This window comes from Grus americana, chromosome 4, assembly GCF_028858705.1.
Source record: "Grus americana isolate bGruAme1 chromosome 4, bGruAme1.mat, whole genome shotgun sequence".
NCBI lineage: Eukaryota > Metazoa > Chordata > Aves > Gruiformes > Gruidae > Grus > Grus americana.
Genome location: NC_072855.1, coordinates 75,612,125 through 75,635,851, shown reverse-complemented (window position 1 = coordinate 75,635,851; position 23,727 = coordinate 75,612,125).

The following is a 23,727-nucleotide window of genomic DNA, read 5'->3' as shown; positions in this document are numbered from 1 at the left end:
TACACCACCTGCAACCAAAATTAAATACCCATTAAAATATCCTGCTCAACTGATGATTGTCATTCAGTCAAGGAAAATAGAGGTGGTGTATCCTTTTTTTAAGATATTCCATGCTCTTATTTATAAGTTTGTTTTCCTTGTTTTGCTTAGGTGTTGAAAACCCATCATCAACAGAACTAGGAAAGGACGTTGGTATCTCTAGGTGCTGAGAGTGGACAGAGGTGAGAGCCTTGGTATAGGTATTTATTTGTGGCAGTACATTGTGCCATTTCTTACTGGCTTAAGTCACATCACGTTGTTATTTTGCTTATTTGCATGCAGCAGCCAATACCAGAAAATTGAAAGGAAGCAGAAATCATGGCTCTTCATTACAGAAGAGGCAGATGAAGAAGCAGTTAGATTAAATTCATCATAGTGTTAATAATCCATATAACTGTGAAACAAATGTCCAGTTCGCCATGAATAATTTCAAACAGATTATCTCCAATTTGTTTGCATTTGTTATGCTAAACCTGACAACCTCCCTGCCCCTTCACATCCCCTAGGTACCAGAGGAAAAGCAATGTCTTATGCTTATTTACAATCACTGCACAAATTCATGAGAAAATTTTGACTTTTGACATCCAGAAAAAAGCAGTTTTCACTAGCAGGCAAAACCATCACAATTTAAAAAGTACTATTTAGGAGTGGACATCAGAATCCATACGGCAGAACAGTATGGTCAGTACTATGCAGAAGACAGAGGCTTTACTCCATGCCAGTGCATGGCTGGATTCCTGATTAGGAGAGCTATAAGCACCAGTTAGCCCACAGAGTTTGCTGCAGGAATGGATTTCATCCCAAGCGAACGTGTTAAAGTAGGACACAAATGTCTCCATTAGATGTCTGTGATATTTGCTTCAGTAAACAAGAGGCAAGGGCCAGAAGGATCCAACTGGAGAGACAAAGGAGCACAAAGAATGTGTGGTTACAACAAAAATGTACTGTCTTAAATCCCAGAAAGAGGACCTTTCTGATCCTGGAAAGCATTAATTCCCAGTCACTATTTTTAAACAGATAAAAACATGTATTTGAGAGACTGCCAGTTGCTGGTTCAGCATTTGTTTCATACTGCTGTTGGCAGCAGCAACAGCAAGTATCACAGCAACGATAAGGCAGAGTAAATTCAGACGCTATTCCCCAATTCGCCATTTAAGAGCTTAATTGAATAACGCAGGATGGAGAGGGGTCTATGCACATTTCCATCACTTGCAGTTCCCCTAGATGTTACTGAGAAACATCGTGTTTCCCTTTGAGCACAGCATTTGAAGCCATCAGACAGGTCGGGCTCAGGGCACAATAAGGTGATCCAGCACCTTTTGATAGAGGTCTCTGTACCGCACTGCTCACAGCCCCAGTTGCAGCGGGGCTCTGTAAGCCCAGCCTTTTTTTTTTCCTCCAAAAAATACCAGCACATTCAACAAATAGAGAGACCCCCAATCAGCAGGACCATGCTACTAGGAGCATGCATGTGTGTATATATATATATATATATATATATATATTAGTGTGTGTTTTCTGTTTTCCTCCAGGACTGCAGCTGGCCCAGAGCAGCCCTTTCCACACTCTGCTCATACGCATAGTTTTGTGTGAACATGAACAAGAAGTGCCCTTATCCCAGTTTTTGACCAGGAGAATCCTACAGGTGAGAAATCCTAAAATGGCTTCTTGAAACATTTGTCAGTCCATCTTGCAACTGACAGTAACCTCAATGAATTTTTTTTTTTTTTTGCATCCTGTTGATCAACTGCTCTAAAGAATTGTTATTTTCAGGACAGAGCGCAGGTTCACCACTGACAACATCCCTTCCCACCTCATTGGCTTAGAGGGGTTGATAATTAGTACATTTAATGTCTGCCAACTATTCCCAGGTATTTCTTTTCCCCCTAATTCTTCAATGCTTACTACACATTTATCAAGGGAGGTCAGCAAATAATACCCCTGGCAGAGTTTTTACTGTAATTCCTTAATTTGCTAACAGTCCACAGTTATCTGGACATACAAAAGGAATTATTTTCTATCCACCAATTAGCAAACCAGGAGTTCAAAAGCCTCTGTGGCTGCATTAACACCAAGAATTCCTTAATTCATAAAAATTAATGGAGATTATGTTAAAGAGACTTAAATATTTAAATCCTTTGCCACATTAGTCACACTTTTACATGCAGGTAACTCCAGCTGAAGCCCTCGGAAGCCCTGCGCGTGTGGCAGAACACACTAATCTCTTCGAATGAGAAATGTGAGTTTGTTTACCAGCTCTCCCCTGACAGCAGAAGGTGACTGCTTTCTCCACAGCTTTTGAGGTCTGACTTTCCCCACCACCAAAGCTCTTACCACGTGACTTCGTTAAAATCTTAACCGGCTTCCAAAGTCCTACATGGAACCATTTATTATTGTTGTGGATGGTTGCCCTGGTTACAGATAACTACAGTGCAAAATTAAATATCCTGACTTTACAGCACCACCCGGCTGCCAGACAGAAGTTCTGAATTTTCAGTTTTACTTGGATCTGAAATTTGGCTTCACCACCATCTTATACCAGTCCCAGGACAATAGCAGCCCAAAGTACCCACGCTGCACGCAGATGCTTTATACTGCTCTTTTCACGGCTACGTGGTTTTCACACACACCTATTAACTGGAGTGACATTAAAAGGTTTTGAACTAACTTTTTCTTCTCGGCAGCATAACTTTACATAGACATATTCTCAGAAACAGGGGAGATTTTTAGAACAGAGTAATTATCTTGGAGATAAAAAAGTTGCATTTCAAAGATTTGCTAGAGGGTATTTACTGAACTATACCTGCCAAAGAAAAAAGTTATAGAAGTGAGATTATTTCACTCCCCTGTAATTTCTTTTCTTCCTGGCCCCTGAGTGCATCTCCCAAAATATTTGGTTGCTCTTGAAGCCACAGAGGGTCTTTGTGCAAGCGATGAAGGGGCGGATTTCCTATCATTAGGAGGATGAAGAACCACATTTATTCAGGCTGTTTCATACCCAAATTCACAGCTTAACTTGGAATTTGGGATTTCTTTGAGCAGCTCAGATGCTACCAGCAGGAACCACAGTCTCCGAAAGCTTCCACTGCTTCCAGAGACAACATCTGTATTTCCACCCTGCATTTCGTGTGGGTGCTCCCCTCTTTACACAAAGCTGTTTTGTGCCTGTGGCCTTTTCCTCCTTGTACCCCTCTGAGGGGCAGAACCCACCAGCCGCACATCTGCGGCTACATCCTGCAGCTGGGCTATTCATAACGTGCAAATTACACGTATAGTTAACGATGTGCATTTAATATGCACGTGATGGATATTATATATCTAATATTACATGCACACACACTCTTCCCCCCCCCCCCCCCCCCCGCGCCTCTTGCAGGGGTTTGCAGAAGCCAGCCCGAGTGGATGTCAGGAAAGGAAGGAGCTGCCCCCCGGGAAGCCCATCCCGGCCCCCCGTTGCCACTAGGGGTCAGCCGGAGCCCGGGAAATGCCCCCGGCAGCCCGGCACAGGCCGGGGGGGGGGGGCTCTGCCCTCTCGGGCTGTTCCGGGCCAAAATTAGCATCAGGCCAGGCAGCTGTAAACGCGAGCCTTCAAAATAGTTTAAGCTGTTACCCTCAAAGGAGAATTGTTGAAGAACCAGCAAGAAAAAAGAGCGGTAAGGTGAAGAGATGAGCTAACCCGTTCTTACGTCAGAGGGGCTTCTGCTGCGCAGTCAGGTAGCTGCGACTCGGGCGGCATTTAACACAGCGCACAGCACGCTTTCTGGCAGAGTGAACTAAAGCTTTCATAAAAGCCTGGGCTGAAGCCCTAAAGGCTCGAGTCTTACTCTAAATAAATATCGACAAATATTTATTTCAGGGCACTTAGCAAATGCAAAAGTCATCCTTGCTTAGGAAACTTGAATTGCACTACCAAACAGAAGTTTTACTACCCTGCAAGAATTTCGAGTAGCTGCTTTGTTAGTAGAGTCGATGATATGCTTAAAACAATATAAGAAAACAGATTTCAGCCTCTGACATCATTAAAATGGACATCACACAGTAAATGTACAGCACGCAAGGCTTGTGGGAAAGTTCACCAGAACATTTTCTGAGCGTTTTCTTCAAACTAAGTTCTTTTTTCTATTAATTTGATGCTTACAGATTGATGTTCCTTTGGCAAAAGTCTTGTGCAGATTCTGGTATAATATGATTTTGGAGGTATTTTGTTCCTCTTATACAGCTCAATAAATTCTTATTACATTTTTATTCTCTTTTCCAACCTTTTGGCAAGGATTATCCTAGAAACTACTAAGTCATATGAAAATTAGCATTGTTTCATAGTGGATTTTGCTAGAAGCCTTGCAGACAAATTCATGCAGCATGCTGAGAACAACATTTAATTCTTGTGAAATGAGAAATGATAGCAATGTGTAACTGAGGTGTACTTCAGGACCCCATCTGATGGGTTTTAGTAACGCTAACCCTCAGCCCCTGGACACCTCAAGCTGCCACTTGGTTCCCCCCTCAGAAAAATCACCAGGTCTCCTACTATAATATCAGGCAGCTTTCTGTTTGGGTTTTTTTTTTTTTTTTCCAGAATTAGCTTAATGACCAGAAAACAGCAGAAATTCAGACAAGGACATTTCATAGTGAGACTGGAATGGTTTGACCACCTGACTAGGGGGTCACCTGCAGTTCTCAATTTCTTGCCAAAACCCCCAAGGTTAAATTGTGAACGCTTCAAGAGAAACAAATCAAATGTGTATGGCAGACCAATGATAAAAGCAGCCTTTTAGCTCTGGTGATCACAAAGATTGTGAATGGTAACACACGGAGCAGAGCCTGGTTTCTAGAAAACAAGCAGCTTATTAGTGGTGCCTGCCTTGCAATTACTAGTAAAGCAGTAAGGTACTTAGCTGAGTAAACCAAAATTGAGAGGCAGAGCAGCAGGGCATGATTCTCCATCTCATCGAGTGCTTTGCAGTCTCTGTCAGATGTGCAAAACCAGGAGAGCTGGGATTGGGAATTGACAGGAGCTGGGGCTGCATTGATCATGGATTCAAAATTGAGCAGTCAAAGAATGGCCTTAAGGATGACTCCAGTGGCACGGGAGCTCAAGCAAAAATCTGATCAAGTGATCTAATGAGTTACGTGGCAGATGGCTCGCCTGCGTGGCAAACACCTTTCTGTGCACACCCACACCGCAAGTTAGCCAGTCACTCAAACCAAATGAAGGCACTTGATTAGCTAGTCCTGTGCTTGTAGAACTGGACTGAAACAAAGGATCTGCTGCTTCCTCTGCCTTTTGTAAAGCCAAAGTCTCTATTGTAGTTCATTAAGATCTGTAATAGCTCTACAAGCTTGTATACACTAGGCATTTCAGGAATAACAAGATTTTGGCAGCTGACCAATCATCTGAATATTTCAAGGCTTGGCAATACTTCAGCACAGTCTCCATAGCAAAGGAGGTCATTTTCCCTCTGTTCCCTGAAGTGGTAGCTTACAGTTCAGTCAAATTCCTTCAGCTGACCTTTCTGCGTATTTAAAATATTTATCTTTTAAATAACTTGTCATTCCGTTCCAGCAGTTATAGGAGAAAACCCCAAACCTAGGATAAGGTTCTGGTTATAGCTCATACCATTACCGAGCCCTTCCCTGGCAGAAGCTGATTAGAAATGACCAATTAACAGTCTTCCAGTCTATGGAAGAGGCCTAATTAGCCAGACTGAGGTGTGCCTAGGAGACTAACAACATTTCCCCTATTTGCACAGAAGAGGATGCCCAGTCAGCATAGCTTGACACCAGTAGCCAAAAGACTCAAGGGGCTGTCAAAACCAAGATGACTACTTGAAGGGCAGAGTGGAAATGCGGTGTTTAATGACTAGGACCTTCAGGATGAGAAGTTGTCCCAATGTAGTGCAGCATCTCACTTGGCAGGAGTAATCTAGCATGGCTTCACTCAGCATAAAGAGAACGGTCAATTGAAATAAAACTGGAGCAACTGTTAGATTGCCCCATAACAGCTTAGTGTAGTGGCTGTGGACATTGTGGTAATATTTTGAAAAATAAGACCCAGCACTGACTGCAGCTAAATTTAGCATGAAGGTAACCTCTCACTTGCTAAACGATCTTACATATTTCTCAGTGAGGCAAGACCAACTGCACAAAGCAGGTAATCTCACACCTTCATAAGCACCATCATCTCCTTCCGGAGACCAAAAGCCTTCCAGAGGCTAGTGGACGCAGCAGTACTTCAATGCCTGCCTAGATCATCTGTTTCACTCCTGCCTTGGATAGTTACTCAACGCTTTGAGGTTGCATTGCAGAGCTTGCTTCGGCTCCAGCTCGATAGGCGCTCTGCAAACCATTTTGGAAGAGAAAATTCACAGCCCGCAGAGCTTGGGAAAGATCAATCTGCACTTTGTTTCAATGATGCTGAAAGTATGGGATACAATTCAAACAATTCCCAGATGAGGCGCCTGGGTCTTCCAGGAGGACAATAGGGTCAAGAAGAGGAAGTATTGGGGGCAAACATATTTTGGCTGGGTGTGAGGACCCCTACTATGTGCAATTTATTCTTTTTTTTCCTTTAGATGCAGGTCCAGTTTGGCTAAACAGGATCAGGCTGCTTTCCACTTGAATGAACAAGCAGTTTTATAATAAGAAACAGTCCTTTGTAGATGCTATGAAACTGTAGGACTGACCAAAATCATTTTGCTATTGTTAAAACTACTAAAATAGGAATTTTGACTGTTTTTGCTGACTTATGAAATGTTAGTTTTGGTTTGTTTTTTTTTTTACACAGTAATAAGAGAAACTGTCACTTAAGACTGGAAATTCCCACAGTTGCTAAACTGAAAAACAGAGCAAAATCTTTTCAATATCATGCTTTGTGCAAAAATATTTAACAATTAACAGTCTCGAATTTCTTGTGCATTTTTCTAAATATTGCAGTTGTTTTGCAAAGACCACTGTGAACACAGCTGTGCCAAACCAACAAACAGTTGAGGCCATTGTTGGTATTTTGGCAAAACTATCCCACAGAAAAGCATGAAAGCCAGCTGGGTTGGAAATTGCAGATTCAAACTATAAAGCTTTGAGGAATGGAGTATATAAAAATAAAAAGGCTTTATTCTGCCATATTTACCCACGCCAGTACCAGCCCTTTGAGACCCACTCTCAGCAGGGGATATACCCAGGCTGCAGGGCAGATATAGTCCAGGAGGAGGGGGAAAAATGAGCCAACACATGTTGAGAAGCCAACCCAACGGTGCTGGGATGCAACCTGGGAATGCATCAAACTCCCAAAAGTTTTAGCCATATCCATTAACCCCAATAAGTCCATTAATGAAATACAGAGATGCTCAACATATATAATGGCGATAAGAGTCTGGCGTGGAATATGTTGTACCACTCCGTGCTGCCCTATACTCTGCAAATAGGCCACTGGTTTCAGGACCTGTTTCCTGCAGCTTTATCTATAGAGTCTAAATATCCTCTGTAGGTAAACAGATCAAAACCAGACCCACCAGCCGCACAGAGCATTTTGGCTGGTTTTGTATGCTTATCTGAAGTATACCTCATGTGTTAGGGCAGAGCGTATGTAGTCAAATTTACAGTTCACAGCTGTTTGAAGCACCTTGAAGAACAAGATTCAGAGCACACTGCGTGCTGTGTGAGATAACCTCAGCAAGTAGTGTTTTATGAGGAGTCCCACACACAAGGTCACCGGCAGGTCTACCTGGTGATGGGACAACCAGAAAGGCACAATGAGATCTGCAGCCTATGTAATGCCGTAGCTGGAGATGATGTCCTGGTAGCAAAGGCTGGCTTGCAAATTGTAGTCAGTTGGTTAGTAGTGCTGTCAGTAGCACCAATGGAGAGAGCACAGATTCCTCCCTCCCACTGGAAAGCAGTTACTTGCAATGAAATAAAGAGTTTAAAACATGTTTAATATCAATAGGTAGTATTTTCCTTCTAGAAGCATGCTGCCATACGTACCCAGGCTGACTAAAGCTGCTGTTTGTTCCTGCTGTGAGATTCGCTGTGTTATTTCTGACAGCTACCTCTTGCACACCTCAGCTGCTAACATGAATCGTGCAAGCACGGTTCATCTGCTTCAGTGCCCAGTCCACCAGGGTGATGTGGACTGCCACGGGAAGCCTGCAGTGATTTCGTGACGACAATGTGAGAGACATCACATGTAAAGCCCGTGGATTACAGGCATTGCTGGCAGTACTTGTGGTTGGCAGAGATTTTACAGTCTTGCTCGTTACAGAAAATACAACTCGCCAGCTAGACCTAATAAAAGCCAGTCCTCCTAAGCAAAGGAATTATGATGCCAGCACTGAAAATGCTAGGGAGCACACACTTTTTTTTTTTAAATGGTGAAGGCCAAGAAAACATGATACAATTTGTGTTTAGGGAAGCCGATATTCTGCTGCGATGTTTGATCTGGCAAGAAACCACAGTTCCTTCCTGCAAGCTGGCAAAACACTAAACATGGGGAATGCCATGCACACACAGCCTCAATTAAGCTATCTTTTCCAAGCTGTAAAACAGCACTAGGCACGTAAAACAGCAGAAAACACATTTGTTTCCTCTCCATCTGCACAAACATATATGGTGATCCAGGCTCTACCCAATTTAGAAGACAAGAGGAAGAACAAACATGCCATTTAATCTTTGTTTGGGACCACCTTACTCTGTATGGGCTACTGGGGGATTTTAGTTTCTAAAACAGTTGGCAGTGCCAACTTGAGCATCCTGCCTTTAGAGGAACTTGAAGCTGGAGCTAACAAGTTCATTAATCATGGTCTGTACTATCCTAAGTAGCACACAAATAAAGCACAGTTGTAATGGGGTGTTAGGCAATTAGCAAAGAAAAAGTCACATACCTACTGCTTTAGTTCCTAGTCATGAAATTGGGGTAGGCAATGCATTTTTAGAGCTGAAGTAATACCTCCTTATACCCTTTAAAAAGGACATGATCTTAGAGGCCAACAGATAAATTAAGCAATAGGTTACTTAAAATTATAGCAGTTCATGACACGTTAAATTGTTCTACACCACCTATGTTATCTGATGAATCCGATTCCACCAATAGTCTTGAAAATAGATTATATGCATGGAAAAACCTCAGACTGCTGCAAGACTGAGAAAAATGTAAGCTATTTCACCAACTGTCACAGAAAAAATCTTCTTACTTAATATTTCATGTTTTCTGGCCATTCTACATATGGATATTTCCATAAATGTTTCCATGTATATGGTCTAAAAAAATCCCACTGATTGTTGTTGACATTCAGGGACACGAGGCCATTGCCCAGCAAAAATGAGAAGTGCCGTATGAATCATGCCAGTTCATTCACCACAGCTACACGTAGTTACAGTTGTCAACCCAGATTTAGCACACACAGAAAAGAAAGGGAAAGGAGCAGAAATGCAAGGAGAGGAGGAATAGCTGCTGCCCTGTGCAGGGAGGTGCGTAGCACTGCCTAAACGTAGGGTCTTGATCTAGTTTGAAGTCTTCTCAGTTTGCGTATGGGTTCTCCAATTCCCCAGCCTGTAGCAGGACACACAGAGAACCTCAGTTTTGCTGGCTAAGCAGGGAGCACAGGAAGATGGAGTTGGGAGACCATGCACATTAGTAGTCCCTTTGTGGCCAATTCCTTCCACTGTGCTATTTCATACTGACATGCAGTCACCAGAACGCAAAGTGAAACCCGTATAATAATTTTACAATCCAATGCAAGTTATTATCTACTAAGAACAAATTTAGATCTGTATGATGTCTTCCCCCCCCATAACAACAGTCTACATGATTAATACCACTCGACCATAAATAGAAAGTAATCATATTCAAATTTGGCCTTTGATCAGCAGCATTTTTTCCTTTACATGAGAAAAGTTCAGTCTAGGTTTGGCTAGTGCTTTTGAGATAAACAGAAAGTTACCCTGCAATTTTTCTGGCAAGTGTGCGAGGAACAAATCCAATATTCAGCTAAAATTAAATTTAGAATTAAGATATGGTTGCTTCACCATTTAACCTCCTCTGGATTTTATGCAGTAAAACTGGGACTCCAAATGTCATATTTCACAATAAGGAACGCTCTTGTATTTCCAGGAATCTCATCCTTGAAAATAGACTACTTTGGCTGCATCTATGTTAATATGAACCTGAGCCTGAGGACCTTCCTAGTGTGGGTGTCTCATCTGCTCTATATCCACAGCATAGGTCCCTTGGATATCTCTTGCCTGGCCTAGATGCAGCTGCAGTGGACACTACCTGGTACAAGCCCAGGCATCATTTATTCCTTCTGACACCCCTGGTGCCTCTTTACAGCACTCATCTCTGCTTTGGTGCATGTGTAGCATGCAAAACTATGTGGCCCTCAGAAGAGCAATGCATGACCTCCTCATTTATCCACAAGTTACCTCTGGTAAAAAAAAAAAGAGAGATCCTAGGCCATAAATTAGTCTTTGGGACTTTCATAGATCTCTTGTCTGCCTATACACAATAGCACAGGATGGATAAGTAGCAGCCACCCCCCCATACTGACACTACCCAAGAACCTTCGCAGGACAAGGACGCATTCCCTCCCTACGCTCTGGAGTCACGAGGTGCATATGGAGACCACAGAAGGCATCATATCAGCCTAACTTCAGAGGGAATTGCCTAAAAGGTTTCTCCTTTGGAAGGAACTTGCCAGTCTGGGTTGCTCAGTAATATTCAGAAGGAAAAAAGATGCTCCCAGAATAAGACACGCTGTAGAGGCTTCCAGGTAACGTGGGCAAGAGGGAGCACAAAAGCTGCAGTCCTTCCCCAGAGCACCAAGTCAAGAAACAAAACACGTGACAGACATTATTTTTGGCAGATGCTCTGCTCTCCTCAAGCAGACAAGTGCTAGAGAAAGTGTAGACCTTTATACCCAGCCCCCAAAGCAGCAGCAGAATTGCCAAAAGTTATTGCAAAGCTGCCTTTGAACTGGCTCAATGCCTAATGCTGTAGTATCAGAGAATGTGCATGTCTATCACAGAAGCCATGTGAGCCCTCTGTCAACTGTTTTTATGACTAATCATGCTCCCTAATTGCAGATTATACAGATTGTCTTCTTGCTTATGGCAGGGTTAGCACTCTATCCCCTTAGGCAGTAATCCAGTGCTCAAAGCTCCTTTAGGATGCAGCTGGTTTCAGATTAGGAAATTCTAGGTGTTCTACAGTGGGATCTAAATGACAGTCTGCTGAAACTCTCAGGTCTCACAGAACACTGACCTTGGTCAAAGATGAGATAGAAAAATGCCATTTTAAAAATTGGCACAAGCTACTTGGACACAGTAGGATACAACTTCTACAACCACTAACCCAAAAAATAGATTTTCTGAAGGCAGCTGGACAAATGCTGTTAAGAAACTGAGGGAAGATTTTTTGCCAAAAACGTACCCAAACTAAAACAATTTGGCACTGAATGAGGAATTAATTAGCACAAAGAGCAAAAGCGCAAGTCCAAGATGCAGTCAGAGACAGCATCTGAGCAATATCTGTATCTTAAGACAGCTGACAGAGATAAAACTGAAAGCAATTGTGACATACAGCCGACGAACTCAAGCAGATGTCTTCAAGACCAGATAAAAACATCTAGACTACAGTCTACATGAGAACTAGTATGTCTCTTACTTGGATCATAAAGAGAAAAAGGATACATCTGTCTGGGAAAAAAATAATCTACAGTGCAGTGACCAGATTCTTTCCTTTTGGCCGATATACCTAATCTGGATGGGAATGAAATCTATTTTACAATTGAGTCTGTAGTGTGGACATACTAGAGAAAACCACTTGTTCATTTAGTTTAGTATGGAATTGATCAGAAAACACACAAAGCTTAGTGAAATGCACTTGCCACGAAATACAGAACATTAACGACTTTCACAGAAATATGCAGCAATTCAGAAGTCAGTCAAGATATACATATATGGCTAAAAGACAAGTCCCAGTGCAGCGTTATGAATTATGTATTACTCCATATATTATAAAATAACAGTTTTAGGAACAAGAGCCCTTCAACATTCCTCTTCCACATTATGACACCTGAAACAAATCAAGTCACTTTTGAACACACACATCTAGTAACAACATGCAAAGCAGCCAAGAGTGGAACAGATGATTTGGCTTCCCAGTATTCCCAGCTGTTCAGTGACAGTGAGCAAACCATCACTAATACTACATATTTTGGCAAGGATACCAAAATAGTGAACCATTTTTCTTTGATAACCAGCATCAGCATTCCCCTTGGATGCATATAAAGTTGTTGTAACGTGACATGCTGATGATACCTGCCTTCTAGCAATCACTAAGTTTTGCAGGAGCACCTTTTATTAGGGAAAAGTCTTCCCGGTCCATTGGAGAGGTGGTCTGAAATGGGCAGGGTGGAGAATAAGCACTCTGGATTCACGATCACTTTTCAAAGACAACCTGGCCAGCCCTGGCTGCAGTCATTCATTTCTCCAGAGTTTGGCAGCAGAGGGTTTGTGACATTCAATTTAGGCGCTTGTTTCAGACAGCCTCAGCGTGTCCCGCGATTCCCTTTCATTATACATAGCTAAGACATGCCAAATTCTCCATTCTCATCTTGAGACTAACCACATGCGCTGAGCAATAGCATACCATTTGCTTGCAAACCCATTTCAAAAGTTTCCCTTCCCAGGCTAAGGCAGAAAAGAGGAGTCAAACAATTATAAGTTTTCAAGGAGAAGCTGTTGAAATCCCCTCGGCCCCAGGCACTTCCCTTACAGCAAGGATACGCCAGCATAGAGGAAGTCAGCAGAAACCCTGTCCCTGCATTCCTGGTACAAAATGACATTTTTTGAGTGCCTGGTGGCAATTAGCATCAAATGCCTAATGCAGAACCACCATGACAGAAACAAACACTGTTTTGTCCTTCTATCTTAGAAACTTAAGTGTCTTCTACTGGCACAGTACTTGAATTCATTATGGTGGTCAACGCACTTCTAGCATGAATAGCGGCATTTCTACTCCCAGTGCTTCGGGAAGTGGGTAAATTACCTTTAGAAAGGGGAACGGAGAGGATAAATGACTCTACCGGAGTGACATAAAAAGTCTACAGGGAGAAGTTAATTGACTCCAGAGTCTCAATCTAACACCTTAATCCTCAGACAGGCTTTCCCCTTGATATACTGAACATACTCCATATGCAGAAAGATGGCATTTGTCCTTCTGTATTGGATTTTATCAGCTGCTAATATATTGATAAGATGGAAAATAAGGAGCTTCCACTTTATTAGGTCCTCTTTTTACAGTGCTGAATCCTCAGCCAAATACAAATTAATTTTTTAGTCTCTTTATTTTTTATGGCCATCATGGGTATTTGGCAGCTCTTGGAATAAGGTCATTTCCATCGGTCCATGCCTCTGTCTCTCTCCCCAGCCACCCTTTCCTCTCAGGTATTTATTAGAGCATCAGTCACAGCAGTATCTAGGCACAGACTGTCACCTGACTAACGGTCTGTGCCTTGCAGGTACCATAGCAACTTAACGACATGCGTCAGCATATACCTCTGTCACCGCAGTCATGAGTTGTATTTAAAATATGGTGCCCATGCTAGCAACGCATGCTGCTTTTTGCACAAGGTCAAAGCAAGCTGCTCCAGACCTCCCAATCCCTGTGCGGGAGAGTATCTTAGAGTAAAGCCACCTCTTCACAAAGTACAGATAAATTAGTGAAGCGAGAAAAGCTTTGAAAGCGCGAAGGGGTAGCCAGCACACATAGCAGGTACAAGGTGCCTGGATCGTCTGCGTTTAATTGAGCTGTGCATCCTCCTCCCGCTAAGCGAGGGTGCAGCCAGGCCACCAGGGTGGCTCAGGACAGCTTGATGCTCCCCAAACACAATCCGACTCATTCAATAACACAGCGTAAAGATAAAACGCTTACCTTAACGCTCGCTGCCTTTCAGAGGCTGCGCCTACCCATCCTCCCCCTTCTCCACCTTCCCAGCCAGGAGGTTATTTGGTATTCAGTCCCTTTGTCTCCTCGCTCAAGTCGACTCACATAATTGATAGTGGAGCAATTTCCAACTTAAACGCCATCCATTAAGATACAAAAAGCAGAAAATGTCTGGAGTGCTTTGCTGCTGGAGGGGAGGAAACATTAGTTCCAGGAAGACTTAACAAGAATGGAAGAAAGTGAATAGCTTCGAACTGAATCAAGGCATTTATGTCTTGATTTTTTCCTCCTTTTGTAGCAGGACTCTAACCACCCCCCTGAGAAATAAAATACGGACATCCCTTACAAAAGGCCTAAAAAACCCTCTGAGTTTCATTATTTATTTCAGACTTCAGCTGGATACAGATAGATGTACGCTGAAATACCAAAGCATGGTAATCACAGTATAATCAGTATTCTCATCTGCATTAAAAGCTGATCTTGCATTCATCAGATCAAACCCAATGCTTAGTCTGTGAGTTTATTCAGCACTATAATATATTCCATTTCTCTCGATCCATCTGTCAGCACATTTCTGCTATGTAGAGAGTACGGATGGCTATACAAGGCTCTAAATAGAGGGGCTGGATTTCTTCTTGATCCTCATGGGGAATCACATGAAACAAAGTTTACTTTTTATTGAGCTTTTCTTCCCACCTGTCTTGGCAGAAGGTACATGTGATGTACAAGTACCTGCAGCTTAGCAGGTGCTCTTTGATTCTTACTAAGTTGCTTGTCTCAGTGACTTCTTATATTTGCATCCCATAAATTGGACACTATAGTGTAGTATGTTCCCTTTGTCCTTTTGAAACATACCTCTTCCCGTTATAAGCGTCCTCATAAGATCGGTTTATCACTACCATCAATCTCTCCCCATTCTCTGTTTCTCCATCAGATTTTTTTTTTTTAATTTGAAGTCATATAATAGTTCTGTGTGTTTTGAGCCTCATTACGCTTTTGTCAGGTCTGGGATGCATGGTGGATGGCCATCTCTTTTCATGCAAGAAAACTCTGAAGTTTTATGAATTACAAACAGTAAGAAACATTCTGCAGTTTCAGCATCTCCCTGTCCCCCCCTTCCCTCCCTTTTGCAGGCATTTAATTGCAGAGCCAAGGCCTCTCACCAAGCCGTGGCTTTCCTTTGAGGAGCTCAAACACTGCTGCACACAAGACAGGACATCAGTCAGCTTTGCTGTCACTCTCTGGTGTGTGCACCAGCACACACCTTCAGGTTTCCTACTCGCAGCACCGCTTCCCGAGGAAACAATCGCAGCTTTCTAAAGAGGACTTACTAGCAGGAAAACCAGAAATCGTTCCTCGATTCAAATGCTCACCAGAAACCTGTCAATCCTAAGATAACACCCAGAGGTCCTGCCATGAGAGGTGACATGGCATTCACCCCATCGCTGGTTGTTTACCCTGCAGGTGTGCGGTTCTGCAAGTGCCACAGCACTGAGGGCAGCGTTTACAGCCTCAGCTGGAGCGGGGAGAGGGAAGAGGAATGGACACAGCTTGGAGGAAGCTGGTAAGGAAGCTCACATCACGATTGCTCGGATTTGGAGGCTAATCTGCTCAGTACTGCTATTTACTTTAAAATTTTAAGTCAAGATATCACCCACGCAGTCTGCAAACAGAAAGAGACACACATTTGGTTTTTAATCCCCTCTCATTGAGACAGTATGGCTAGCAGACTGCCTTTACAGCTTTGTCTGAGGGCAGACAACACCGAGAAGCTGCCCTTCCACCTGGGCACGCAGGGCTTCCCTTCGTCTGCCCCCAAGCCCGGGGGCAGCCAGCTGCAGAGCCCCGGCTGGCTCACGGGGAGCACTGCGCTATAACAACCTGTGCGAGTAAAAGCCATCCCTCCTCCGCATCGCCGCCACATAGCGATGCACTTCACGGGGGTATCAGCATTTCTGCCAGATAACCTTGTATACACACTTTTACAAGTGACGTGCTTCAGAGTCCACCGATAAAATTCCTTTCCATAACTGCGGTTCAGGAATTCCGTATCTATCCATCTTATTTATCAAACCCATTCCTTGCAGGCACATCAGTTCAGATGCTGCTTGAACAGAGATGTGTAGTACACCAAGAGGAGCTGGAATTAGGCTTCAAATGAAAACAAAGCTACAGCTTTAACTGTGGAAGAACTACAGGGCAAGCAATCCTTCCATAGCTTCCCCATCTATAAAAATAATACAGATTTACACAGAGAAGTGTTGAGCTATTTTCAAAGTGGCTGGAAAAATATCTTGAAAGGCATCAAGGGTATTTTAATTTTTTTTTTTACTTTTATATTTTAAGCAATTATTTTCAAGTCTCTAAAGGAGACTTCAGTTATCGCTCATAAGTCACTTTACGCAGTTCACATCATTCTTTTTCAAACCACTACAATTCCTGGATAAAGAAAACTTCAGAAAGCAAGCATTTACCAAATACTCCAGGAGGAGGAATATATTTATCAAGTAAACACAAATCCAAGCTGGCAGAGCAAAGCCCAAAGACTAATCACATTCACTGCAGCCTTAGATTAAACTGTTCTTTTCCAGATTTAGTGCTACTGTTTTTACTACTAGTTATTGCTATATTTACCTTACTCAAGCCTTCCTTACACTACACTTCTCACCAACATTCAAATATCCTCCCTAACCAAGCTTGAAAAAGAGCAATATAGAGCTCCTGAGTTACCAGCACTTCTCTTTCAGCAAGGTTAGAAGCAAAAAAGAAAAATGTTGTCATGCAACCAAACTCACGTGCTTGATCTTCTGTCCAAGAGCCATAAAGCCTCCTCTCTCCTCAGGCGATGCTGAGCCATGGAAACATGTCCCCCAGCCAGCAGCCTAACCTGCATCCCCTGTAAAGTCCCCTAGATACTCCCTCTGCTGCTCCTTATAACCTCACTCCCACATTATTGCATCACTGAAATCAGCTGAGGTCATCATGTGACTCAACAGGGCGAGCCAATGAGGAAACAGGCTCACCTCAAAGTGCATGATCCTTGCAATAAATGCATGGAGGGCTATTTTCTATAGAGCTAATTTCTTTTGCTCCTGCAACTCCAATGCTTGGTTGGTCCAGGGTACCAGCTCAGTAACAATAGCTGGTGATGTTATTCCTGTCCATACTGCCTTTCATCCTTTTCTTGTGTCAACGTCACGCTGGATGCTTCTAATCATCCAGCTAGTCAATTAATACACCCAAATGCCCAGGATGTGTTGGTCACTTTAAACTGTTGAGTTTCTGCAATCTGTTTGAGCTACCCAATCTTGAACCATTCTTTTATAGGGTAATAGATGGCTTTTACTATTGTTATGTGTTCATTTTTTATTTTGTTAAATATAAATCAATATTAAATGTAAACAGAAATGAAATATAACAGATAATATAACCATACATTTCAAGACAGTATTCTAGAATCTGTATTTCTACAGGGTTTTATAGCTTTCTATTTTCTTTACACTGGTGATTTATCTTGAAATCCTGCTTTGATTTTCTTTTTCTTTTTTTTTTTTTTTTTGAAAAAAGTCCTGATAGTTTTCCTATAATTAAATTGAGTTTTCCCATCCAGGTGTTTTCACTGACCTGTGCCCTTGTTTTCTCAGTTTTTCTGTCTAAAATCCCAAACCTATTATAGTTTAATTCAATTTAATTTAGACTGAACAACACATGATGGCTTGATCCAAAGTTACTTCCAATGGTGACAACTCAATTGTTTTTCACTGACCTCATTCAATTCCCTACCCAGACTAGATAATCATGTATGATTAGGTATCACCTCCATGATTACAGCTTTCGTAAATACTCTGTCTTGCAAGAGGCTGTTCTCTGACAGTCCCACCGTCTTAATAAACAATTCTGCTGATGGTGTACAATGAAGATGGAAATGAATTTCAGCCTTTTAACTAACTCATTCTACCGCTCCACCAGGAATTAAATGGCAGTGAAATTTTTGGGTTTATTGCTAATATGCATGTGTGTATCTTTTACCATGTGAAACAAATACTCTGGTAAGCATACCACCAACCTTTCAGGAGAGATTTCTGTAATATGTTTCAGCTCTACATTGTTTCTGCAATTGCCTGTCCATGTGTTTGAGGGAATTAATGTGAATGCTTGTCCTACAGATTTCAGTCTTGTGGTAGCGCGACTTTGAGGTCTAAGAAAATGCAGTCTGGTATTAGTCTATATAGCCTAATACCTGAAGTTACACAAAATTATTCTCTTTTTAACATCATCACTTACTTTCACAAAGCATATAAGAACATTATCAGTCTTTGGAGCTCTATCTCTGACAGCTTTGGACCGTTATCTGCCAATGGGTGCATAATCTACTAGGGTCTGGGAACAACATGAAAAATAGACATCGTCTTTACATGAAGTTTATTTCCACAGGAAAAGAAACAAAACAAAGCAGTACTGTGTAGAATATTTTAATATAATGTGCTTTTATGAGGCCCCTTTGGAATCTAGTCTATATTACAATCACAGTGAGATGGATCAGTGTACAGCATCTCATCTTTTATAGTTATTAAAAATCAGGGGTGAAAGAAAAGGCAAGTACGGAGGATGGCTAATGGGGACTTTGTGTGGTGGTGAGATAGGGATTTGTATTAGAGTAACTGCGGTTTCTACGTGTAATTTTGTTTGTGCTGTTCACTTAGAAAATACTCATCGAGTACTCTCTTATGGCTTTTCTGTACAGTTTGTGTTTCCCACTCTCTCAGCATCCAGCTGTTAGACATATGTGGTAACTAACGCAAAGGCTGTTAAAATGTACTTTGCATGCATGAAGGTGGAATTATGCCACTTAAACTTGTTTTCAGCCAGGCTCTAAATTTGTACGTGCATGCGAGTGACCTTGTGAAGTGCTGCGTATTCTCAGACCAACAGACCGCCCTGCTCGCTGGTTTTTATCCACATCTGTAATGTTGCAAAGGATTCTGAATATATGCCCCGCTGTTCAGTATTTAGGGCCCTAATGAAGGGTAATGGTATGCACTGTCGTAACTTGTTAAGAACGTACGAGTATAAACAAGCCCATTTGATTTATCTTCCAAGGGAGGCAACGACATGTGGATAAAGAGACATCAGAATGGGTACTTAGGCATCAGAATGAGGAGTGGAGAAAGAAAAAAAAAAAGCAAAACAAGTAATCAAGTAATCAAGTATCTGTTTAATGAACTACCAAAACCAACCTTCACTCTATCATTATATCTTTTTGCTCCAGAACAGCATAATGCAACTTTTCTTTCAAGTAATCGACCTAGTCTGGGTCTTTTTTTTCTTCCCCTTCAGCTGAGAAGATTTAATTCAATGTTCAAACAATTCAATACCATTTTGCACAGAGACATTATACTGAGAAGGAATCTCTAAACCTTGTCTTCCTTATGGGAAAAATTGTGTCTTTCACTCTCTACATTACCCAACCTGAAGAAATTGAAACGAAAGCAAGGGATTTCATAATTTGAACATGCTAACAGGCCGAGATGACAGCCTTTCCTTATGAAAAGATGAAGAAGCTTTGAGGTGGGTGCAAATGTAAATGAAGCCTTAGTAAACTCATTTTAAAACGAGTTTCAAATTCTCAACTGTTTGCTGGCTTGGCTTGGAAAATCATTGGGCATTTCAGCATCACAGCGTTCTCAGGAATGCTTGAAGATATTTGAAAGGTAACTGATATTTCTGGCAGCAAAAGTGAAGAGAAAATTAATGGGATCGTTCTGTTCTTGCAATAGTTTCACTCCATTTTGCTGGAGAAGAGCTATGGAGCAGATTGGTTAGAGTATGGTGGTGCTGCTTTCTGAGTTAGCCGAATTTCCAGCTGGGCGTCGTTGCTGCTATTTCAATAATTTCAGATTCAAAGGCAAGCTGGAGTTCACTACAGGTATTCAAATTCTTAGATCTCTAATGTGAAGTAGAACAAAGCTAGCAACGTCTTTACCACGGGAAAGGCTGGCGAATGCAACAGAAGGTTTTAATAATTTTTTTTTCCTTTTATTTTATTAGATAGTTCTTTCGTTTTTTGGAATATATGTTTTAAAATTTTTGGCAATTTAAAAAAGGGAGCTTTTCCTTTAAAACTAAAGAAAAGGCTCCGTGTTGGCTGTCCGTGGGGTCAGCAACAAGGGGAGACGAGAAATCTCACCGGACCCTCCTGAGCTGAAGGCCGTGCGTGTTGTTAGGAAAAGCAAGCTGTGGAGAGAGCTTTCTCCACCGAAATTCACAGCAAACGGCAGCGAGAGCCGAGCTGAACGGAACTGACAGCTAAGCAGCTGGAAGCAGGATATCGGGACGAATCCTCCGAGCCCGGGAGATAAGACGACAGCTGCTCCAGCCCCTGCAAGCTGCGAAGCAATCCCTTTGCTCAGCCCTCTTTCTCGCTCCCCAAATCCTGGGAATGATGGAGGGGGGATGAAGAACGAGGGGAAAAAGGAGGTCTTGGAGGAGGAAGCGTATTAGCGAGGGAACAAGAACATCTGTTGCTTGTACCCAGGGTCCTCCACACAGGCAGGCTGTGGAAATTGGTGTGCATCTGGGGTGCGTGTGGGAGGGCAGAGGAGGTGCGTTAACGGAGGCGCGTAGGGGGACCCTTCCGGCACAATCGGCTGTTTGCCGCCGCTGTTGCCAGAGGGTGCATGGGATCAGCTCGATGATAACCCAGCAGTCCTTCTGGGTGTAATTCTGCTTGGGGGAGCCGCAGCCTGGCTTCTGCAGACAGAACAGGCTTTGCACTGCTCTCTCTCAATTAACCAATTTGTTTCCTTTCATGTTGGGTCAATGAGTTACAGTGTATTATGGCTTTAGTGGATACAAACTAATTAAGGGTGAATGAACTAACAAACATTCATTTAAGTTTGGATTCCTCATTCAAGCGCTGGTATAGCTTCCGCATCACGCATGCGTGGCCTCATTCCAGGAGCACTGAACCTTTCCCTGGTCAAGAAATGTCACGAACAGCATCTGCGTACTGCATGTCACTCCTCTTTGAAGAAGAGCGCCTGTGCCTGTGTTCTCCCTTCAAAGCGGCAACACGTTCATAAGCGTCAACAGAGCAAGAATGCCCACAAGATGTTCTTAATGGGAAAATAAGCAGGCGACACCAGGGTTTTGTCGGTGACTCCAACTCTAGGCACTCCAGTCAAATGTTATGTTTAATCCTGTAATTCAAATCTTTGTATCTGATGTTAGCATTTATTTTTGAACAAGCTGCCAAGTGTTCCCACAAGTTCTGGTCTCGCTCACTGCTGACGGTGAGAGACATCTCTGGAGGCAACACACGGCATTTGCAGTTCAACATCTTTTTATCAGAGGACATCTGCTTGTCAAGTATGAGACTCCATGAGGGAACATGTCAGCCTGGGCAGGGAGTGTGTGTCCATTTTGGCAGCTGTCCACAGAAGATATAAATCCCAACATGATTCAAAACACCTACAGAATATAGCCAGTTAACTACCTTGCTTGCTCTGCGAGTCTTGTTCTAGAGTGTTTTTATATAGTTACTTGTATAATCTTTTTCATAGAAAGAAATTGCCATGTTCCCACCTCGTCATTGACCAGTAAGTGCTGTGCAACCATGGTGTGCAAGGTAATTGAGAGTGGTTTCATCAAGAAAAGTATCACGTACTTGTGTGTTGGACCGGTGTTACTATGAATGGGTTCATCTCGGTGGGAAGGTCATACAGCATTGGTTCGTGAACACTAAGCCTACTTAGGTGGCTTTGAATAAATACAGTCTAAACAGGCCAAGTGCATGTGCCTTGCTCAAGAAGATGTAACAGTCTCCATAGAAGACAAGCTCTACGTGATTGTTATTTGCAGGTTTTATAGCAGCAACACTTCGAAAGGCATTTAGCAGGCAGATAATATCCAGCAGTTTCAGTCTCAGTTTAGCAAGTGATCTGAGCATTTTTTACTTAAAAAGACCTGGATACTGACCGTGTTAAAAGTAGTTTTTCTCAAAATTTGGTATGCGGTTACATCCACCCTGAGGAATCGGGCTGTGCCTTGCAGGGAGCAGGCTGACAGACACTATAGTGCTAGGAGTGCAAACTGGTGAGTGGGCATGATGCGTCCAGACGCCCACATCATTGGCTCCATCTTACTACCATACAGCAGCAAAAACTGTGAACAGCTTGCACTCAGGCAGGCTACAAAAGCTTATGGCCTTCACAGCAAGAAGATAAATGACTTTCTAAGAAAACTTCCACACTGCCACGACCAACGCGTCTTCTCACTATTGATGGTGCCACTTCACCCCAAAAGCAGGATGAACGCGTCCGCTGCATGCCTGTGGCTGTCAAGGGCCAGTCATGTTCTGGTAGGAACATGCATGGGCTTCTGCTAAGAGTATGTGGATCCCATTAAGCTTTCTTCCCTCAATTTTCCCCTAAACTGGTTTAAAGCCCCTTGTGGGGCAAAATGACTTTGCGTCTAAATAGATGCTTTGCCTCTAAATTCAGTCTGCAATTCTGCCAGTTGGACAAAATAACATTAGACCTATCCCTAAGACTCAGTCCTAACATGTCGAAGGGTAAATACTCAAGTGAGCTTCTCAAATCCAGGATTGGAAGATGCTATTTTTAAATCATTTGTATTTATTTTTTTGCTTAGGAGATCCCAAAATTTTCCAGGAGCAATCACCCTGAAGTCAATGTCTTGTGCAATACTAGTAATGTTTATGAGATTCTGGGAGGCCACGGAATTATTTCCTATTTCTGGTATTACAGCTTATTTCTGTCAAGAACCTAGTCACATTATCACAAAATGGGAATGCAATTGTTTAACACGTCCCTAGTTTTCACAGTCTGTAAAGTTAACAGTCAGTTTTTATACCGCCTCTGCCACATAACACAGATGTTGTCGCTTTCAACATTGTCTTCGTTATTGGAGCACAGCTGAAGAATAATTTTAGTCCTCTATTTTACATAGTCTCTTTCATATGCTATTGCTGCAGCCATCAGCCAGACAAGACATTTGACTAAGCAAACTGTCAGTGTATTTCACACATCCATGGGAGACGAATAAAATCAGATTCCAAGTTTATGTATGAGATGCCTCCAGTTTGTTCAGTTTTATGCCAGACTCACTTTCCTCATTAGCTTCCCTTTTGTTATAGTTGGAGATTTTTGACAACATAACTTTTAATCTGAATATACTGACAACTTTCTCCAAAATAGAAATATTTCACACATATATCTCATGTTTTATGCCATGCACAGATTTCTTTTTGATTTGTTCTCTTGAAATGCCAGAATTCAATGTACCTCAGCAGCTTGGCTGTATTACCTGGAAGATGCAAGTGCATGTATATATTGTAAATCTTCACCCTGTTTGTATACACATAGACACAGAAAAATGTTGGAAAAATACAGGCTAAAGAGCTAACCGTTAAGTCCTGATCTGACATTTGATGCAGCGTTGGGATTTTCCCGAGGTCCTGTCCTTACGGAGCAGGGACTTTGCTGTGCTCCATAAATATGAAGCAATGCACTTGCAGTGCAACGGGATCAGCAACTGAGAGTTGAATCTGTCCTTTCTGCCCGCAGCAGACCAGCATCCCCACAGAACAGACTTTCTCTACCCCATGACCAAGAACAGTTAGCTTCAAAGACAGGAAATCCAAAACACTCAAGACTTTCTGCCTGGGTGAAAATCAGCCATGAACTGGAATCTCTGGAAGTCACTTAACAGAGTGTAATTTGTATGAG